The following is a 19,906-nucleotide window of genomic DNA, read 5'->3' as shown; positions in this document are numbered from 1 at the left end:
ATCCCTTTAGACTAATTTTAACCTATGTTAGCCTATAAGTATAATAACTAGATGTACCGCAGAGCGGTACAAAATATGCCCGCCGCCCAGTCCAGCACATTTTTTCCACAAAAAGAAATCACGCTGAAAGGCCTATATGATTCTAACTGTCTCACTAAATTGCATTATCCACACTCAATTCTTGGTATCTGCTAGACAACAAGTACCAAAACATGATTAGTTCATAGATTTCACATGTAAAATTAATTTTATACAACCCCACCTCCATCTTGCCTGTTCATAATTCTGAGAAATTCTTGATTGTTTGTGTTATGTTTATGTTATGTGTGTGGGTGTGTGTGTGTGTGAGTGTGGGTGTGTGTGTGTGTGTGTGCGTGCTTGTGTGTGTGCCTGCGTATGTGCCTGTGCATGCAAGCGTACATATGTCTACTGTGTGAGTATGTGTCATACATATGATTACTGTGAATGTATGTGTGTGTGTGTGTGTGTATCTGTTTGTGCACATGTGTGCACATGAAATGGGTTAACATGACCCCTGGAGGCAAACATACGGAAAAAAATGGTCATCCTAGGCCCTACAGTTGAATTTCTCCTGAATTTCCCCTTGGGGATCAATAAAGTATTTATCTATCTATCTATCTATCAGTTCTCAAGATATTCACAGAGAACTGTGTCTGCCCTACCCTCCTTTCGGGGGGTCCAGTCCAGCGGGGGGGCTACAGATCAAAACGAAAAATGACGGTTCCATGCTATCCATGTGGGGGTACATGCCCACCAAGTTTTGTGTACCCCGGTCTTTCAGTGTCCCGGGAATCCTTGTTGGTGTACGTCACTAAATGAACACATACATTATTTTATTGTAAGGCCCCCCATGAACGAAAGTACACAAAACTTGGCATGCATTCGGAGGGGTGTCATAATGATCCTACACTTTTAATTTCGTGCAGTTTTGACCTTGTCAGCCAGAGATATTGTGATGAAAACACCTAATTTTTTGCTTTTTAATTTTTAACTAGGTGGCGCTATACATGAAATAAGTGGTAATGGGATGGGTTGACATGCCCCCTTAAGACCAACATACATAAAAAAGGTGGACCTCCTAGGCCCTACGGTTCTCGAGATATTCACAGAAAACTGTCTCCGGCCACCTACAGGCCAGTTGGTGTATAGTAACATAAATTAATTTATTGTGTGGCCCCCCATGAACGGAATTCCACAAAATTTGGCGTGCATACAGAGGGTGTCATAATGATCCTACACTTCCAATTTTTTGTGTTTAACTAGGTGGCGCTATACATGAAATGAGTGGTTATGGAATGGGTTGACATGGCCCCTTGAGATCAACATACAAAAAAAATGGTCCTACTAAACCCTACGGTTTTCGAGATATTCACAGAAAACTGTGTCTGCCCTAGAAAACAATGGTTCCATGCTATCCATGTGGGGTTACATGCCCACCAAGTTTCGTGTACCCCGGTCTTTCAGTGTCCCGGGACTCATTGATGGAAATTTGGGCATGCGAAAAAGAAAAAAAAAAAAAAGAAAAAAAATTCTGACTAAACCTATATGACCGCCGCTTCGCTGCGCGGCGGTCATAATTATAAACTGAAAGTGGGCCAATTTAGTCCAAAGAAGTATAAACGTAGTACATGTACCAGTCTGTTCTTAGGCAAGCTCAGAGGATATTGACTGACTCATCACATATCCTATACACAGAGTATTAACTTTTGCCCTCAGGTAGACGATACAGAGTCCCACACTGTATACTGAACCACTTTAAAAAGCAATTTGTGCCTATCTCCATCAAACTTTTAAATGAGGCTGCCTGAGGCTGTAGTCATTGTGCAATGGCCCCATGGTGTTTATGTTTATATGTGTTTATTACACGGCTCTTCACAAGGCAAGTAAAACGCTCCATTGACTTGAATGGGCTTTCCCAAAGTTCTACAGTAAAATATTTTCATGTAATTACCCCTGCAAACATATAATTACCGCTGTCAATGGCAACGGAGTTTGTGCTTCTACTTCAGGTATTTCATATCACTGCGCAAGAACTGGAACTTCATTCAAAAGTGAAAGCAGACGGTTGATCAGCTGTGTTCTAAAGGATGTTTGATTCAAGTTCAACGTGTGTTGTTGCGAACTATGTTTCTCAGCAAATGGCACGATGAACGGTAACAAATAGGCTAGGCTATGTAGGCTAAAGTCATATCGTGGGAAGTTTATTATTTCGTTTTGGCAAGTAGCCGTGTAATAAGCGGGGTAATGTATAGAACGCCGGTCATTATTGGGAAAATAAGTCCTCCGCTGCGCGTCAGGGTCCGGTTCGCCCTGTCGGGACTTATTTTCCCAATAATGACCGGCGTTCTATACATTACCCCTTACTTATTTGTGGGATGTGTGCAATATTTATAGATAGATAGATAGATAGATAGATAGATAGATAGATATACTTTATTGATCCCTAGGGGAAATTCAAGAAAATGTGTGTGTGTGTGTGTGTGTGTGTGTGTATGTGTGTGTAGTGTGTGTGTGTGTGTGTGTGTGTGTCTGTGTGTGTGTGTGTATGTGTGTGCATTTCAGTTTACTTGATAAAAATAACTATAAGTATATCTTTTTTTGGTAAGGGTGGCTGTTCAGATCAGCAACATAACCAGGCAAACTGTAAGCCCTTCATGAGGGCACCCTCAAATACCAACACATTCTTCATTCAATCCTCTTCATTGTTGTGACTGTTTACAATCTGATCAGCAACATAACCAAACAAAATGAAAGTCCTTTATGCGGGCACCAACAAATACCAAAAAGTACCAAAAAATCCTCCGGTCATAACAGATAAAGATGACATTCAACTCCACTGACACGGTTCATAGAACAGTTGCCAATGAAAAGCAGCAGGAGTGTAAACACAGTGTTGCACACAGTTAAGTGCAGGAGGTAAAAATCTGCAGCACAATATGTTTTTGATGTTACACTATACAGATACGGTATAGCATTTTGAACATGTATGTGAAGTGGAGGGAGGAAGACGAGAGAGTACAATTGAAGGTTGTATGTTCAGCATGGGTGCAAAGATATGCAGGTGGCTTTGTGTATTCATGTAATAATAGCATTTAAACACTGTAAGTGGTTCAGACTGCAAACTATGAATAGTGTAAATGATATAGCCATTAAAGAACAATGAAGCGTGCGTGCAGTCATGAGTGCAATGATGCTATGCGAGTGGCGGTGTGTTCAGCACTTCAGCAGGGTTTTTTCCTGAGAGGTCCAGACGCGGAGACCTCTATAACACACCAAATGTGCGGAGGGTGAGGAGTCCGAGTGTTTAAGATGGGACACGTCCTTGATGACGTTCCTTGATTGTGTTTAATGTTCTCAAGAGGGCATCAGAACAACAGGGCATACATAGGGGGAAAAGAACAATGTCCCTAGTGTGTTGGCAGAACTCTGCGCTCATCTCATTGTGTTGGTGGACACATCTGGACAGGCCGAATGGTTACTTTGATCTTGGTGTCCTGCTTTAATAAATAACTGAAGGCTGTGGGAAAAGCATCCTCTTTTCCATACGCCATCATGAGTAGTGCACCACAAATTAATCCAGTGTCTGATCTTTCCCAACATGAGTAGCGGTTTTTTAACTTCATGGCTTTATGGTGTGTGGTGAAAGGGCTGGCCACCTTCTTGCCTATTTACCTGCCTGTCTGTCTTTATATCTTTCATCCATTTCTCTAAATATTCATCAGGCCAATTGGAAATTGTCAGTTTGATCTCGTGACTTGATGAGACACATGTCAGCTTCCAAAGAAGCTCTTAATGAGTACCGCTGACGCCAAAGCTCACTGTCGCCGAAGACAATTACATGCAAATGAACCACATGTGTTTTCCAAATGATATGTGTCAACCTTTTATTTGAACAAAAGCGGTGTGTGTATGTGTGTGTGTTACTGTATGAGTGTGTGTCCTGCTCTATGCGTGTAAGTGATTTTTGCGGTTTTTCCCCATTTTAATTAGGACAGCTGTTACATATTGCATTTTTACACTAATATACACTGGATGGCACGTATTGAGATGAAAGATGTCATTAGGGAATAGTTTGCAATTAATGGCATCCCCATTATAGGTTTGCAAAACATAATTTCAGCACACCATCTGGTCATGTGACTTGCTATACTCATCAGAGCATTCACATGGAGCGTGACATACCTGGGCAATCTAAAATCACAGCGGTCTCTCAGTACCACTATCAGGTAAATTGCTATTAAAAAATGGAATATCTGGTGGAAATTATTTGTCATTTTTGCTCACCTTATCACTATTGAAATTGCTGACACTTCTGTACATTGCCTCTTTGACGCTATTTTGTTGACAGGCACCTGGAAAACAGCAGTCCATGGGAATAGGCGCTTGGAGAGATTACATTTGATAGAAGCCTTCGAAAGGACAGCCATGCATCTCTTTGGAAGCGAATGGAAAGCAAAATGCTGCCAGTCAACTCAAGCTCACAGTGCTCCCTTGTCTTTTGCCATCTTAAAGAAACTTCATCTTGAAAGTATGTCATGCTGATAAATGCCCCAAATGTTTCAAAATGCCTTTCTGAAGGCTTGTGCTGTACAGTAATTCAGCTATTGTTGTGTTCATACACACACATATCTCTCCTGTTTTTGTTTATCACAATGCAGTAGTAGTAGTAGTAGTAGCAGTAGTAGTAGTAGTAGTAGTAGTAGTAGTAGTAGCAGCAGTAGTAGTAGTAGTAGTAGTAGTAGCAGTAGTAGTAGCAGTAGTAGTAGTAGTAGTGTGCCTAGTAGGGGGTGGTGGTAGTGTAGTGGTTAAGGAGCTGGGCTAGTGTGCAGTAGCCTGAAAGTTGTCGGTTCAATTCCCGGCTTCCACCGCTGTGCCCTTGAGCAAGGCACTTAACCCCAAGTTGCTCCGGGGACAATGTGATCCCTTGTAATATAGCTGACATATGTAAGTCACTTTGGTGTCTGCTAAATGTAATGTAATGTAATGTAATGTAGTAGAAACAGTAGTAACAACAGTAGTAATACTGGTACTATTCAAAGTAGTAGTAGTTTTAACAGTAAAGTAAAACATTTTACATTTCAGCAGCCCTGTGATATAATATAAGCTGCTACAGTGGGGAAAATGCCCCTGCACTTGTTTGGATAGACCAATCAGAGCAATGAAATAGCTTACCGTGAGCTGTAGGAAGAACATCCGAACCATCCCTCTTCTCCACAAATGCCTTAAAGGTGCTCAAAGCGATGTTACGCTGTTTCTAAGCTAAAACATTTTTTGTCACATAGAGCAAACATCAAAACATCACCTCACCACCTGCTAGCTGCCTGCTGCCTGCCAGCTGCCTCCCTTGACAAAAGTGAAACCCTAGTTTTCTCACATATTCACTTAAAGGTCTCATTCACTGAGAAACCATTTAATAATTGTTACTTTCGAAATACTATAGCTCACTCCAAGTTGCATATGCATGCTGCACCTGAAAATGATCTTCTACCCCCATTGCCCGCATTAGCCAATGAAAGAAAATACACGGAAAAACAAGCGAATCAGAAAGAGCCCTTCCCAATGACGCCGAAGGGAAACTGATTATTCATGGCCTCGCCCACCTTGGCTTGTGACCGCCTACAGGAAGGCTGGAAGATTTTGCGGCTAGGGGATTGTCTCTCTGCAGCTACTAGGAGCTAACAGCAAGTTGCTAACATGGCGGAAAAAAATCGTGCCTGTGTTATTTGTGGCAATAACACATCAATGTTGCATGTCTTGCCTTAGAAACATGAGTTGAGGAAGAAATGGTTCGGATTTATCGTTGGAACACCACCACCGAAGTAGAGCAACATTAGTTTTGTGTTCCAATCATTTCGACCACACTGACTGCCTACAGTTAGAAAGTGGTTTTGCATCGATGTTCTGAAAACCTGGTTCTGTACCGTCATGACGATCGACCACCAGCTCACAGGCTGTAAGTACAAACAAACTTTTCCACCTAACGTCTGTTACAAAATAGCATGTTCATATTCTTCACGTTATCATGCATGAAAAGGGTACAAGCTAGCCTTAGGCTAGCCTATATTACAGGAAGCTACACCAGGCATGTAACTGAAGTGTTCTGTTCGCGACGTGTAAAATCAGAGAATGTCTAATAGGAAGGGCTCTGGTAAAATCCATTAGAGGAATGGTCTATTTTCCCGAACGTAGCCTACAGGCCACTAACACGCCAGGTGTAGCTACTTCCATTGATTAGGCCTATTGGAAGCTAATTGTTGCAGTAACGCGAACGGAATGCTTCAGTTACGTGCCTGGTGTAGCTGCACTCATAAGAAACTGACCTCACTACCAAGAGATTTAGCTTGTTGAACCTATAATCTTCTAACCTAAGCGTTAAAAAGCTCAGGTATTTACACTTCAGTCTAATTTCTTCTTGCCATTATTACATTGACCTTTGTAGGCCTACAATGATGTTTTGTTTGATTACTTGCTGTTTACTTAGTGTTTTGTATGTCTTCCAGAGCACATCCTCCTGTCAAGCTACACAGCTTTCTAGCCTACATTAGGTCATCATGTTAGAAGCAAAGGTTTGTGATCTACTTGTGTAACACTGGAGATTGCTTGCGGACCACACTTTGAGTACCACTGCTGTATGTAAATATAATAAAGTTATTTATTGAAAATGTACCTGTTTTGTATATTTGTTTTAGGAGTTTCATCAGTTTTTGTCCCTTTTAAGCTAAAGGTTTATCTTACCTTTCATATCTTCTGTCTCACAGAGGGCCATAGTCGTCATAGTCGAATGTTTAGTGCATTTTGAAGGGAGTACATTATGCTAAGGCAGACTGGTTCTAATCCTGGGTACAGGGTCATACAGACAACAGGGGTACTGGTGTTGCCCATTTTTCTAACCACATGAGCAATCCCCTTACGAAAAAGTAGTATAGGAATCTTATAGTATTTGGGACAAAATATTATAGTAATCTTATAGGAATAATTATTATAGGAATAACTGGGACATACTGTAGAAGTACTACTAATAACTATAATATCCTGTAATCGCTATAGTTTTTCTATAGTAGTCTTATAGTAGCCTACCTATAGTATGTCCAAATACTATAGTATTCCTATAAGATTACTGTAATATTTAGTCCCAAAATACTATAAGATTCCTACAGTAGGCTACTTTTTCTGTCATACGTGACAGAAAACAACTTGAGTAGGCTAACCTCTGCCAATGTCAGGCTATCAAAGCCATAGTTCTCATTACCGGAGAAGTCTTGCAGCACACATTCTCTGCTTCTGTAGGCATTTTGGTACAATTCCAGCAAAATATAGCCAGGTAGGTGTGTTTGCATTTAGATCTATATATATATTGGGCTATGACCAAGTGGTCTTTCAATGATAGTATCATGGAATTCAAACCATAACTATCTATTCCGATAGCATTAGCAGGCTAGGTCAGTGGCTGAATTGCATTTAGGGTGCTTACTGTACCTGTGTTGTGAAGTAAAATATCTACTAGGAAGATTGCAAAGACTTTTGACTGTGTAAAGAAATAGGTCTTTATTTTAAAACGTTTCCAACTGTTTATTACTTGAAAGCAAGATGACGATTGTCACAAACGTTTACCTCTTTTAGGAGAAATTTTAAGCTGACAGGCAATTCTTACCATTCTATTAAACCAACGTTCACCGACAAACGATCTGGAAGCGGTTCTTCTTCCTACTCGGATACTAGGATCAAACACATGAAGTTGTATCTCCGAAGACATTTTGTGCAACAGTTTTGACTCGAGTTTTAGCCAGGTTTTAGCACTGTAAATTTGAATATGGAGCATAGCACAGGCAGAATCGGATGAGGACGCACTGGAGGAAGCGTCACAGTACTGTTAGCCAATCAGAGGTGAATTCATTAGCATGTCATTAATATTCATGACTAGAGTCGAAATCCAGTCGTTCCTTCCCACCCACCTTCCCCACCAAACTAGAACAGCATGAAACAGACGCAGGACAGCATTTTTTTCACCAAAACCGGCTCATAGGGCATTCATCAATGCTACAGACCACTGCAAAATTAATGAAAAAACGATGAGATGAGACCTTCGTTTTCAGTGATACAACCTTCGTTTTTGTGTAAATGAAAGGCCAAAACGCATGGAAATATGCATTTTTCCTAGGAGTAAACGGGGTCTTAGAAGCCATCTGTTTAGCTTCTACCCACAGCGTTTTTGTTGCAAACAAAATCAACCGATGTGTGCTCAGATGACGTGATAGACGAGGCACTGTTGCTCACCTGTCCATCATCATACAAAACCCAATTTGATTGGTCCGAACAGCTCTGGTTCGGCTGGCATCCAGGCTACAAAACCAATGCAGCTATACTTTAAAATGAAAATTAATCGGGCTTTAGCGTAATGCTCTACAAAATATTGACATTATAACTTGTTAACTCTTTTGTTTGTCCCCAAGTTACCATTAGCTCAATGGGGGCGCACCTGTTTGTTGATGCAGTTGAAAGTGTTTATACCCAGTCTGAGCATATTATATGCATATAAACATTATCAATATGTGTATCAATGTGACAGTGGTTCTCAATATTTCACTCCACTATATTTAACAGCGTAGTTACAATGTCACAAGGACAGGCTGATATGAAGGTGTGTCCAAGAACATAATTTGCCATTGGGCTTCCAATATGCATTGCATAGATGCAGGACAGCTTTCACCGGCAGTCATGGTCAACGCTCGGAAAGAAGCGGTGGGAGTTTAAAAAAACACTGCTGACATGTCTTGCAGCTGTGCACATGCGCTCTGTCTCTGAATAACAAACATAACAAGAGCCAAGAAGCTGTCCTTGCCAAATGTGGTCACAACAAATGACATCCATGACTGGCTCTCCCTGAATGGCCCCCAAGCCAAACGCAGATAAATCGGTGAGACAGAGCCAGGGTCCGGCAGCAAAGGCTGGCCATAAGGGATTGGTGGCCTGTAACTCTGCTGACCAGAAGCCAAGAGCACCTCCAATTATAAATACATAAGTAAAAAAGTAAGAAAGGATAAACAGGATAAACAGCTAAAGATAGAAAGATAGATAGATAGATAGATAGATAAACCAAGGTTTTCTTTTTCGAGGTTCACCTTTCTTCACATATAGAAAAAAATGTATGCGTATGATAGGTTTGCAACAAATTATAAGGACAAACTACAATATGCCTAACAATATTGGTAAGTCTAGCAAAAGGAAATGGCATTATTAGTGAAAGCAAGTACAAGTCCTTGCAATATCATAGGGCCAGTATGGTGAAATAAATCAGACGATTTATTAAAGAACTATGCAAAATCCCATTTAGGACATTCCATGGACTCATGGTTTTTGCATATGTGAGTTTTGGCACGCTGCTCTCTTAATATGTATAGTAATTAGGACACAAGTTTGCTTAATGGGGCAAGGCGTTCTGAAAGTATGTCTAATGCTTTCCCAAGTGTTGCTTCCAGCTGGTACTCTTGGAGCCTTCCCACCAGAAAAACGTGCACTGGAAGACTCAGTTGTGCAATACCTTCAGCAGGTGTGGGCCACTTAGCCCAGGAGATTGGTATTTTATTGCGGATTACTATTCCACTTTATACCGAGGCATTGCTGAGAGAACCAACTGAGGACAGTTTTACTGTTTCCGTTTGTTCTCATATTGTTAGTTAAGTGACAGCTAAATGTCCCTGTTCCTGGACCTGTTTGCATGGATGAGTTCTGGATGGACAGCATGTAAGAGCGAAACGTGCTGCTCTTAAGATAACAGGATTTTTTTTTCGCAGAAACCTAAAACTCAAAGACTCACACATTGTAATAGTTTAGCTCTCAATAAGCAGAGGTCAATCTTAGTAGTCCTGATAACTCAACACCAACACAATGGGCTCAACAGCCTGGGAAGAGGGTTAGGGTTAACTGGTGAACAATATGTCTCTACATTATGTTGCTTTGGACATAAACATCTACATATGAATTCAGTCAGAACCGATGAAAAACAAGCAGACTGCGTAATATAGCCATAGTAGTTAAGTCATACAAGGTTTTGCATACAGTATGCCCTTAAGGGAGGGCTGCACACTGCAGTATGTGCTACAAAAAAATTGACAGTAGTAGACAGTAGTCTGACAGTTCGACAGTTTGGACTTTCTGCAGTTTGGACTTTCCGTACATTCAGACCTGACGAAGGGTAGTTACATGGCTGAGATCATTAAAAGTGTACTAGTATGATACAATATCCAAAAGACAAAATCTTCCAAAATCAGCTACATGGCTCTTTCACTAGGCTACTTTCAGTAACCTACTGTGTACTGAATGGATGCACACTTTTTTTTACATCAAAAAGATGAACTGAAAATGAATAATATCACCTTTTCAAGTCTTCAACACATCTACTTATTCCAAAATAAATACACAGATTCCCAGAGCATCAAGAAACTCCTCATTTTTTTATTCACTAAATATCCATGGCATGACCTCTCACTCCGAAGGTTGTTGAAAAGTCAAATTGTATGGAAGGGATTGTTATTCAGATGGGGAAAAACACACAACTAAACAACTTTAATTCTAATTGCTGTATTGTAATTATAGTGTTAATTATTATGTGAGATTTTTGGAATGTTAGTTTTAGTTTGGAAACTTTTATCATTCCAATTGAAGTCGTAGACTTAGTAACCAGTTGTGTTGCTTAGCCCACTAAAACTGAGTAGTCAAGTACTGTAGGTCAAATATGAAAGAAAACAAACAGATACAAACAGATGGTGTGTCATTGCAAATACTATTACACAGTATACTATTGCAAATAAGAAAAAAAAAAGTTTGTCCAAGAATATATCTTGTTTAAGTTTGGATTTTGTATGCCATGCAACTACCTGTGATGAACTGCACTACTTGTTGTTGTTTATAGAGGTGGCAACAAACATTCTATACTAAAGCTACTGATTTTGTAGTCTGTGCTACATTATCAACCTCTGTAGCATACGTATTGTGTGCAAAAAAAGTTCATGTGCAGCCCTGCCTCCAGGATACTTAATCATTTAATTGTTGCGATTATTACAGCATTGACAGGGGATCTTTTCTCACAACTCATAGTTACTGGTCCCGAAGGGTCTCCATATGTAGTCGCCAGCCATGAAACTGTAAAATGGTTGGCATCTTAAAATAACCTCATTCCCATGATGTTCAATTAGAGGATGCTCAAAACTAGGTTTGCCTGACCCAAAAGATGCATTCGCACATGTCTGTTTCCTCGGACTGGAGTTGCAGGCCGTGCTCTGACTATCTGAAACATTAAGCATAAATTAATAAGTGTAGTTCTTTAAAGTAATCCTCATCATTTACATTCATTTAAGCCCTCCACTGAATACAGGAGGCTCAAAGCAACTTACCAGCTGCTGCCTCTAAAGTCCCTGACCACTCCTCTGAACCCTGGTGGCTAGTATAGATATTGATGTGTAACCGTCTGCCAAATATCCACCCCTCCAATTGGACAGCAGCCAGGTGTAGCAAGGAATTAACCACAGCACTCTCAACACAGACCTTGCTGTAGCATTGACATCAAAAATCTTAAAAGACAACCTGATTTATTTCTTTTTTATTTTATTGTTATTATTTTTTTATGACATTGTATTTTAGATGATAGCATATAGTATATGTTGTATGTATAACATACTATTCAAAATGTAAGGATCCATACAGAATTATGAACACACTCATAAAGGGGTGTTATTTAAGTATTTATTTGTTTATTTTACTTATTTATTTGTCTGACACTTTTATCCAAAGTGACTTACATACATGGGGACTAGTGGCTTGCTCATGGCGACAGTGACATAAAGCATTAAACCATTCATAATTCATTAATTAAGCATTCGCAATTTGTTCCATTGAAGGTAGGATAACCGATGCCAAATGATTTCCAACACGTAAGACTTCTCGTGATCAGGCGCCCTGGCTCTGTGAACTGGAAACGAACAAAGTAGGGACAGCCTGTCCCCCCAAACATTAGACAGTAATGTGTATTAGCCACATTGTGAATAAACTGCAGGTTTTATGAAAACTAGTGCAGTGCCCGTTCAAACATGCCATTCCTGAAGAAAACCCGTAGCTTAATTACATGCCCACAGGTATGCCTGCTTTAAAAATAGGATGATAGGGAAACATCATTCCAGCTAAGCATTCAATAATGAATACTGAATATTATATATAATATATTAGCCTATAATTAATGTGGCCTCTAACAGGTGCGCCTGCAGGAATTAATGCTATGGTACGCACACCCATCCCCCCCAACCTAAATAGCATAACAACCCAACCTAAATAGCATAACAACATCCACATGCAATAATACAACGACAATGTCTACAATGACCTATTAGGCTAAAGTTACGTTTAGTTTTGTTCTAGCGTAACGTGACGTCTGGCTTTAGTGCAGTCTAACGTTTTGACAAGCACACCAATTGCCTACCTTGTTCTTGCCCATCTGGAATAACTCCTAGCTTTGCTGCCTCCATCCTTTCTGTTTTCGTTGTTTAAACTTGATATCCATGATGAGTATTGAGTTAGTGAATTAGCTCAACATTGTGTGCTGACAACCATATATAGATAGCCGAGTAAAAGAAAACAGAAAGTAGCCTATTGCGTGTCTGCGTGCGTATTCTCTCTCCTGCTCAAACAAAATGCGTGCACGTTAATTTTGATAACATGTTCACTAACTTTACGTAATAGAAAATGGCAAATAGCCTAATGGCATGCAGCTAAAGGGATACTGTGCATACGGACGTACACCTGCAGGCGCGCCTGGCCTCTAATACATGTGTGATAAATTTAGGCATGGCTGCATGTGACATTTCTGCAGATCAGAATGACATAAGCCTAACAACTGTTTTGAGTTAAGTGTGTAGTTCTATAGCTTACTGAATAACTTCCTAATGCTATTCGAAGCATCAGTTTATTGCACATACTTTTATTTTGAGTGGTCCGCGTAATCATTTTATGCAAGCAAACTGCATACAGGGAGTCTTTATTGTTGAGGTCAGACATGATAATCATCTTGCATCTTAACCCACAAGCGGTTCCCGAGTAATCTGTTTAAATTGCGACTGACTATCATCAAAGTGAGACCTAGCAGAGCCCGTTCTCTGGACCTAGCAACTGTCAGTACACGATCCATGGGGTGGAGCTCCCCTGAAACTGGTCCCCTTGGAAACAGTGCAGTGCAGCGATAAACGTCCTACGTAAATAAGCATATTTTGAAATATGCATTCAAAAATCTTCAAAATCGAGAGTGCACACCTTTGTGCCACGCGCGAGCCACATACAAAATCTTAGGCCAGTCTGACAAACGGTCAGCGAGATATGCGTGCCACAGACACACAAACACACAGACACACAGACGCTTCTTGCTTTATAGATAGATAACAAAACACTGCTTCCGTCAACACTGCTTCAGCTTTTTTCCCCTCTGTAATGTCATCATTGATGTCAGCATTGCCATTATCAAGACATAGAAGAAGCTTTATAATCATGGTCATAAAATAATGCGTACAACGCCATAATGCTTTATGGATGACGTTATGGGAAAATTAATTGTATATGGTTTATAAATGTGCTTATAATGCTTTCTGGATACTCACACACAAGTGTCAGCAAGCAAATTGCATACATAGGCCTACACACAAACACTCTATGCCTAAAGCCCTTTGCAGTGTATTGTGATGGATTGTGCATTCTGAAGACCCCAGTGATGCCTTTGGAGCTTGGTAACTAGCAAGAAATGGATTCCTAAGGGGGGCAGAAGCACGGCCAGAGGCTGATCCGTGGCGACCTCGTCAAGTGCAGGCTTCCCAGCACTGCGCCACATCCACAGACACACACAAAACAAATGAAATAGCAAGTCTCTTGATATGTACCACCATGCATTAAATGTAGCATTCAAAGACCACATATGGACACAGTTCCAAACTTGCATTAGGCATTCTAGGCCTTTCATATTTCATGTTTGTGCCTACAACTCTTGCCTCTTCTCATAGCCCTCTCTCAAGGTCATTCAATCTCAATTATTTTGGTCGCCTGGACTCAGTAGTCCCGTATGAAGTCATTGCTGCACCCCACACACTGAGGCATCCCATGGGATTACCATTTCTCAGATAGGCTTTGTGACACTATAGGTTGGCCTACTGGCAAATAAGGCACTTGTTAGCCCTGCCACATTTGTATTTGTTCTAAAGCGGAGGTGTAAGAACAAACTAACACGTCCTCTTTTTAAAAAGCCACTGATGTCTCCACGCATTTCAGCATGGTTGGAAAGAACCTGTGTGTGTGTGTGTGTGTGCGTGTGCGTGCATGTGTGTGTGTGTGTGTGAGTGTGTGTGCGCGCGTGTGTGCGTGTGGTTACATGCTGCTATTCCGACATGCCGCTTCTTAGACATTGGCGTCTAATGGTCGAAGTGGCGGCATTAACATTAATTTTCAGGTGTCCCACTACTGCGACATTTTTTTTTTCATTGTCGGAGTAGCGGCACTTGACCTTTTTTCAAACGTCCTGTCATTCCGACACGAGGTCATTAACAGTGCCATAGCCAGGATTTTTCAACGGAGTGGACTTTTGCGAAGTAGGCCTAGGGTGGGCCTTTATTTTTTTTTATTCCAATATGGGCAGTATAGTCTAGGCCTACAGTAATCGTCCCAACGTTAAACAACACACGATTTCATCACAGCTCAGACGATTCATGGCAAACAAACAATAAAAGGCTACATTGATATAGCAGGGGCATCGACAGGATTGGATTCTATAATAGCCTACGCACAAACTTTAACCGAATGAAACCGAAAGGTTAGTCGCGTCTTTAAGAGTGCGCCTCACACACCAGGGCCCACTTCCCCGATAACGACGGAGACACGATCTTAAGAGGGTTTTCTACGATTCATCTTACGATCGTTCGTTTGATTTTTCCGACTGTTTCCCGAACATGCTCGTAGCGTGAACGCGCGTGCACTGCTCTTAAGATGCTCTTAAGGGGAGCTGTCCACGTTAATAGTTCTGAAATATCCTCTGATTTGACGGTGATGTCAGGTGACTGCACGTCACAGCTATAGGCCTACCATTTAAACTTCGGATCTACACATTAATTCACATCAATACGAAAATAAAACACTTTGACATCTGCATGTAAGCATCCCAAGTAGGTTATATACCACACAGAGACATAAATAATTGTAATTATTTTAAGATTAGATTGTTGCACCATGCAATAATTTTTCGCGGTGCCACTTATGAACACGTTTGAAGATAAGAAAGAAGTCGAGTAAGAAAGAGAGGAAATGTGTAGGCTTAGATTTTGATGCAGTAGGCTACAGACTAAACCACATGTTGCTTTCTCTGCTTTTTACCTCATAGGCCTAATAAAATATTCACTTAGCAAAGATAAGGTCAAACTATTCTGGCAACGTCTCGTTTCATAACTTGATTGCATTTTTGTCCGCTTTTCATCACATTATTATGACCATTAAATGTAGGCTATTTTGCACGCTAAAATCTGATTCATCACAGGTAAACACAATAAAGAATGGGAACGTAAGTTGGATTATGTATTCTAAGTTGTAATTCCTCTGTATGTCCTGTTGGTGACCTCAGTGAGAAGTACTGTTAAGACGCTCTTAGCCGGTAACGAGTACTCTGGAGCACTCGTAGATCTACGAGTGTTTTCACGACGCTCTTAAGCTACGATGGTTTCGGGAAACAGTCGGCAAATCTTAAGACGTTCGTAAGAGGGACTTTACGATGCTCTTAGGCTTAAGATGCTTTCGGGGAAGTGGGCCCAGCTCCGTTGAACATCAATGTTCAATACATATTTTTCGTGTTTAAGAGCTAAAACAAGTTGATTAGAGTCACATTTAAAATGTCGGGTAGTCTAAATTATAGCCTATAGCGCGTGCATCTCAGAGGAAGAGATTTTGGAGAGAGAGAGAAGATTTAACCTAGGTGATGATTATTTGTGTCTGGTGGTAATTAGACTTAAGACTTAAGACTTAGACTTAATAGATACCTACGAATTGATTTGAATAAAAAAAGATAAGACAACAAATGAAATGTGACCCTGCAAGGCGAAACCAGTCGTTTTAGTAAAATTTACAAAATTAAGTTATTGTAGCCTACTCACACGAACGGCCATAAACTAAACTTTAATATGCATATCGAGGGTATTGCAAATAGTATTGGGTATTGGATAGTCGCCGACCCTCATTAGATGTGGATATTAGGATATAGGATAGCCTTAAAGAAACAAGGTTATCGCAGTTGCTGTGAGACATACGGCCCTTCTCCAGTCTCTCTCAAAATCAAAACACACCCAATTCACGCTTGGACTTTTCGATTATGTTTCTAAATGTTGGGACTGATGGACACTGAACTCTGGGGGTTATTTGAACGTTCGTTGTGAAGTGGTTTACTGTAAAAGGAGCGTCGGATATCCCGCCTGTCTTTGCACAATTATAGGGCCATGATAATGCATGCGCTAGCCTAGAGTCGAGAGAAAGAAGACTAAATAAATATGCAGACATGTTATGTGCAATTCAAAAACTGCACGCATGACATATAAAAGATATATTCCTAGTCTACATTATTGTGTAGTAAATTGAGTTTATCCAACCTGCTGGCAAGCCAAAATGCGTTGCACATGGCTTTATCATTGTCCTCTAAAATGCAATATAAGCAACTTGAATATATCGCACACCCAGTTTGAACACCCTGATGGACACTGAACTCTGGGGGTTATTTGAACGTTCACTGAAGTGGTTTAGGCTACTGGAGCAAGAATTCCGCCCGTCTTTGCGCAATTGGCCATTGATTGACGGCCATTAATGAATTACCTAATATAGGTGGCCTGCACGCAGAGTTTGTTTGATGCATGGAGTTTCCGACCGTTTTCCCCTGAGAGCTTAGAGAATAAAATGAGGAGAGCTACCTGTGTTTTACATATAATGTGTAACATTTATTCACATGGTGTGGACAAGCGAAGCGTTTATGGCCTATATCCCCACATTCAAAACACTTCAAACTCTCTGTAGTAGCAAAAAGCATGTAGGTGCTCCCCATATACGGTACACGAAACGACACATCTAAACATTTACCAGGCTCATTCAAAAACATAAACACTTGTCTCCTAAAAGACATAACATGTTTAAGGGCCAGTCATGATTTCAAAATCACCTAAGGTTTTGACTGAAATGTGTGCCGAAAAACATTGTTTGGAGTGGATGGCGGGTGGATTGTTGATGTAGCTGCAAGTGCAGATGACATGACTCATCCATGCATCTAGGATGTTGGAATTTGATAGGATACAGGAACTGAGATAAATTGAAAATGAGGATTGGTAATGTCGGAATAGCGGTACTAAAAAAAGTCGGAGTAGGGGCATGTCTAAATAGAGGCATGTCAGGTATGTCGTAATAGAGGGTTGTCGTAATAACGGGATGTCGTAATAAAGAGTGAACCCCGTGCGGGGTTGTTTATATGAGTGTGAGTGTGTGTCTGTGTTTGTGTATATGAGTGTGAGTGTGTGTTTGTGTGTGTGTGAGACAGAGAGAGAGAGAGAGTTTGTGTGTGCGTGTGGCGGTTTTATTTCTGTTGCCTTGTGTTCCCACCTTTTGACCTTCTTTCATTTCCCAGTGCATTTGACCACAGATTGTCCTGCAAAAGAGCCCATGTTTGCCATTACCGGGTTGCTATTTTAAATGTTATAAAAACCTGTTTGGGGATCGAGTCAGGAGTAGAGTTACCACAAGGAGCTCCACGATCAATCCTGAGCCATTTCCCTTTCCCAAGCCCCCACCTCCCCAGCAGGTTGTAGAAACATATATAGAGGGGGTGGAGAAGAGTCACATATTAGGTGACATGGACCCATTTAGAGAGCAATTTAAAGCACTCCGCAACTACTGCTTCTGGTGAAGAAGTCTAGCCTCTTAATTAAGCCGTATCATCGTTACATAAAAGGCTCTAAAATATTACTCTTTGTTTTCCCGTCGTCTCAGTCCCTCAGGCTAAAGTAACAGGCTTTTAAGTCTCAACCAAGAAGTATCAAGCCTCAACCTCTTAGCCGCAGCTGAGGATCCAGGGAAAAGCAAGGGGGAGCGGGGGAGTGGGAAGTAATTGAACGCCATTCGGAAGCCAGATATTGAACCCAGAGAGCTGCGCTCAGATACATTAGTGGGTTTTAATACTAAGACACGGCACTCAGTGATTGATGAAAAAGGTGCAAAATGTAAGCATCTCTGGGAAGCCGAGGTCAAGCGCATGTGAGAGAGCAACAGCAGGAACGGAATGCTGATTCCCCGAGCTGTAGCACATATGATTTGGCCAGTTTGTGGTGCATTTAGCCTCAATTGTTAATTGGCAGCTGAATGAGCGTTCCCTTTCCATTATCTTGATGCGTTCACGTGTCAATTTACTCTCAAAACATGCACTCTCGCCTTTCTCTGAGGAGCATTTCCGAAAATGAGGCGATTCAGCCGCCTCCTACCAGGAAAGTCACGCATTCAATCTGCTTAACTCCTACTACCGAATTTAATTTTAATTAAACAGTTAATGAGGCATGGGATTAATGCCAATGGCTTTTTAAAGCAAACATCTATAAATCATTAAGGCCCCATTTGAGAGGAAGAAGAAAACCCCCCACGCGCAAACACCCACATGGTCCCCTCTCTTGCTCCCTCACTTGCTCTCTCCTCTTCTTCATCCCTCTCTTGCTCCCTCACTTGCTCTCTCCTCTTCTTCATCCCTCTCTTGCTCCCTCACTTGCTCTCTCCTCTTCTTCATCCCTCTCTTGCTCCCTCACTTGCTCTCTCCTCTTCTTCATCCCTCTCTCTCCTCTTCTTCATCCCTCTCTTGCTCCTCTCCTTCATCCCTCTCTTCTTCATCCCTCTCTTGCTCCCTCACTTGCTCTCTCCTCTTCTTCATCCCTCTCTCTCCTCTTCTTCATCCCTCTCTTGCTCCTCTTCTTCATCCCTCTCTTCTTCATCACTCTCTCCTCTTCTTCATCCCTCTCTTCTTCATCACTCTCTCCTCTTCTTCATCCCTCTTTCGCTCCCTCACTTGCTCTCTCCTCTTCTTCATCCCTCTCTCTCCTCTTCTTCATCCCTCTCTTGCTCCTCTTCTTCATCCCTCTCTTCTTCATCCCTCTCTCTCCTCTTCTTCATCCCTCTCTTCTTCATCACTCTCTCCTCTTCTTCATCCCTGTCTTCTTCATCACTCTCTCCTCTTCTTCATCCCTCTTTCGCTCCCTCACTTGCTCTCTCCTCTTCTTCATCCCTCTTTCGCTCCCTCACTTGCTTTCTCCTCTTCTTCATCCCTCTCTTGCTCCCTCACTTGCTCTCTCCTCTTCTTCATCCCTCTCTCTCCTCTTCTTCATCCCTCTTTCTCTCCCTCACTTGCTCTCTCCTCTTCTTCATCCCTCTTTCGCTCCCTCGCTTCCTCTCCTCTTCTTTATCCGTTCCCTTGTGGGCCAGTTGGTGTCGGCCTTGGACCCTCCGAGCAGATTGAGTGCCGACGTGTGTATTGAGTGGCTCTGTGTTTAGTGTGCAGACTGAGACAGAGCGTCTGTCTCAGGCACCGCAGACTAGCTCTGAACAACCCCACAGCATGGGCTGTCTGACATTGACTCTTCTGCACTGAAGGTCAGACACTACGCAAGAGGAGATTGCTTTCTTATTTCTTGAGGTGTGTACGTGTAAGTGTGTGAATATGTGTGTGTGAATATGTGTGTGTGTGTGTGTGTGTGTGTGTGTGTGTGTTTGGGAGTGAAAGGGGGAGATATTATGAGCATTGTGGAGAGGAGGAAAGAGAAAAGTCCCTCAAATCAGAATGGGCTTTTCTCGAAATGACCAG

The sequence above is a fragment of the Alosa pseudoharengus genome, unplaced genomic scaffold (assembly GCF_046254945.1).
Source record: "Alosa pseudoharengus isolate Yale_2024_CS ecotype anadromous, Long Island Sound unplaced genomic scaffold, YU_APseudo_1.1 YU_APseudo_1.1_scf_16, whole genome shotgun sequence".
NCBI lineage: Eukaryota > Metazoa > Chordata > Actinopteri > Clupeiformes > Clupeidae > Alosa > Alosa pseudoharengus.
Note: the sequence above shows the minus strand (reverse complement) of the source record.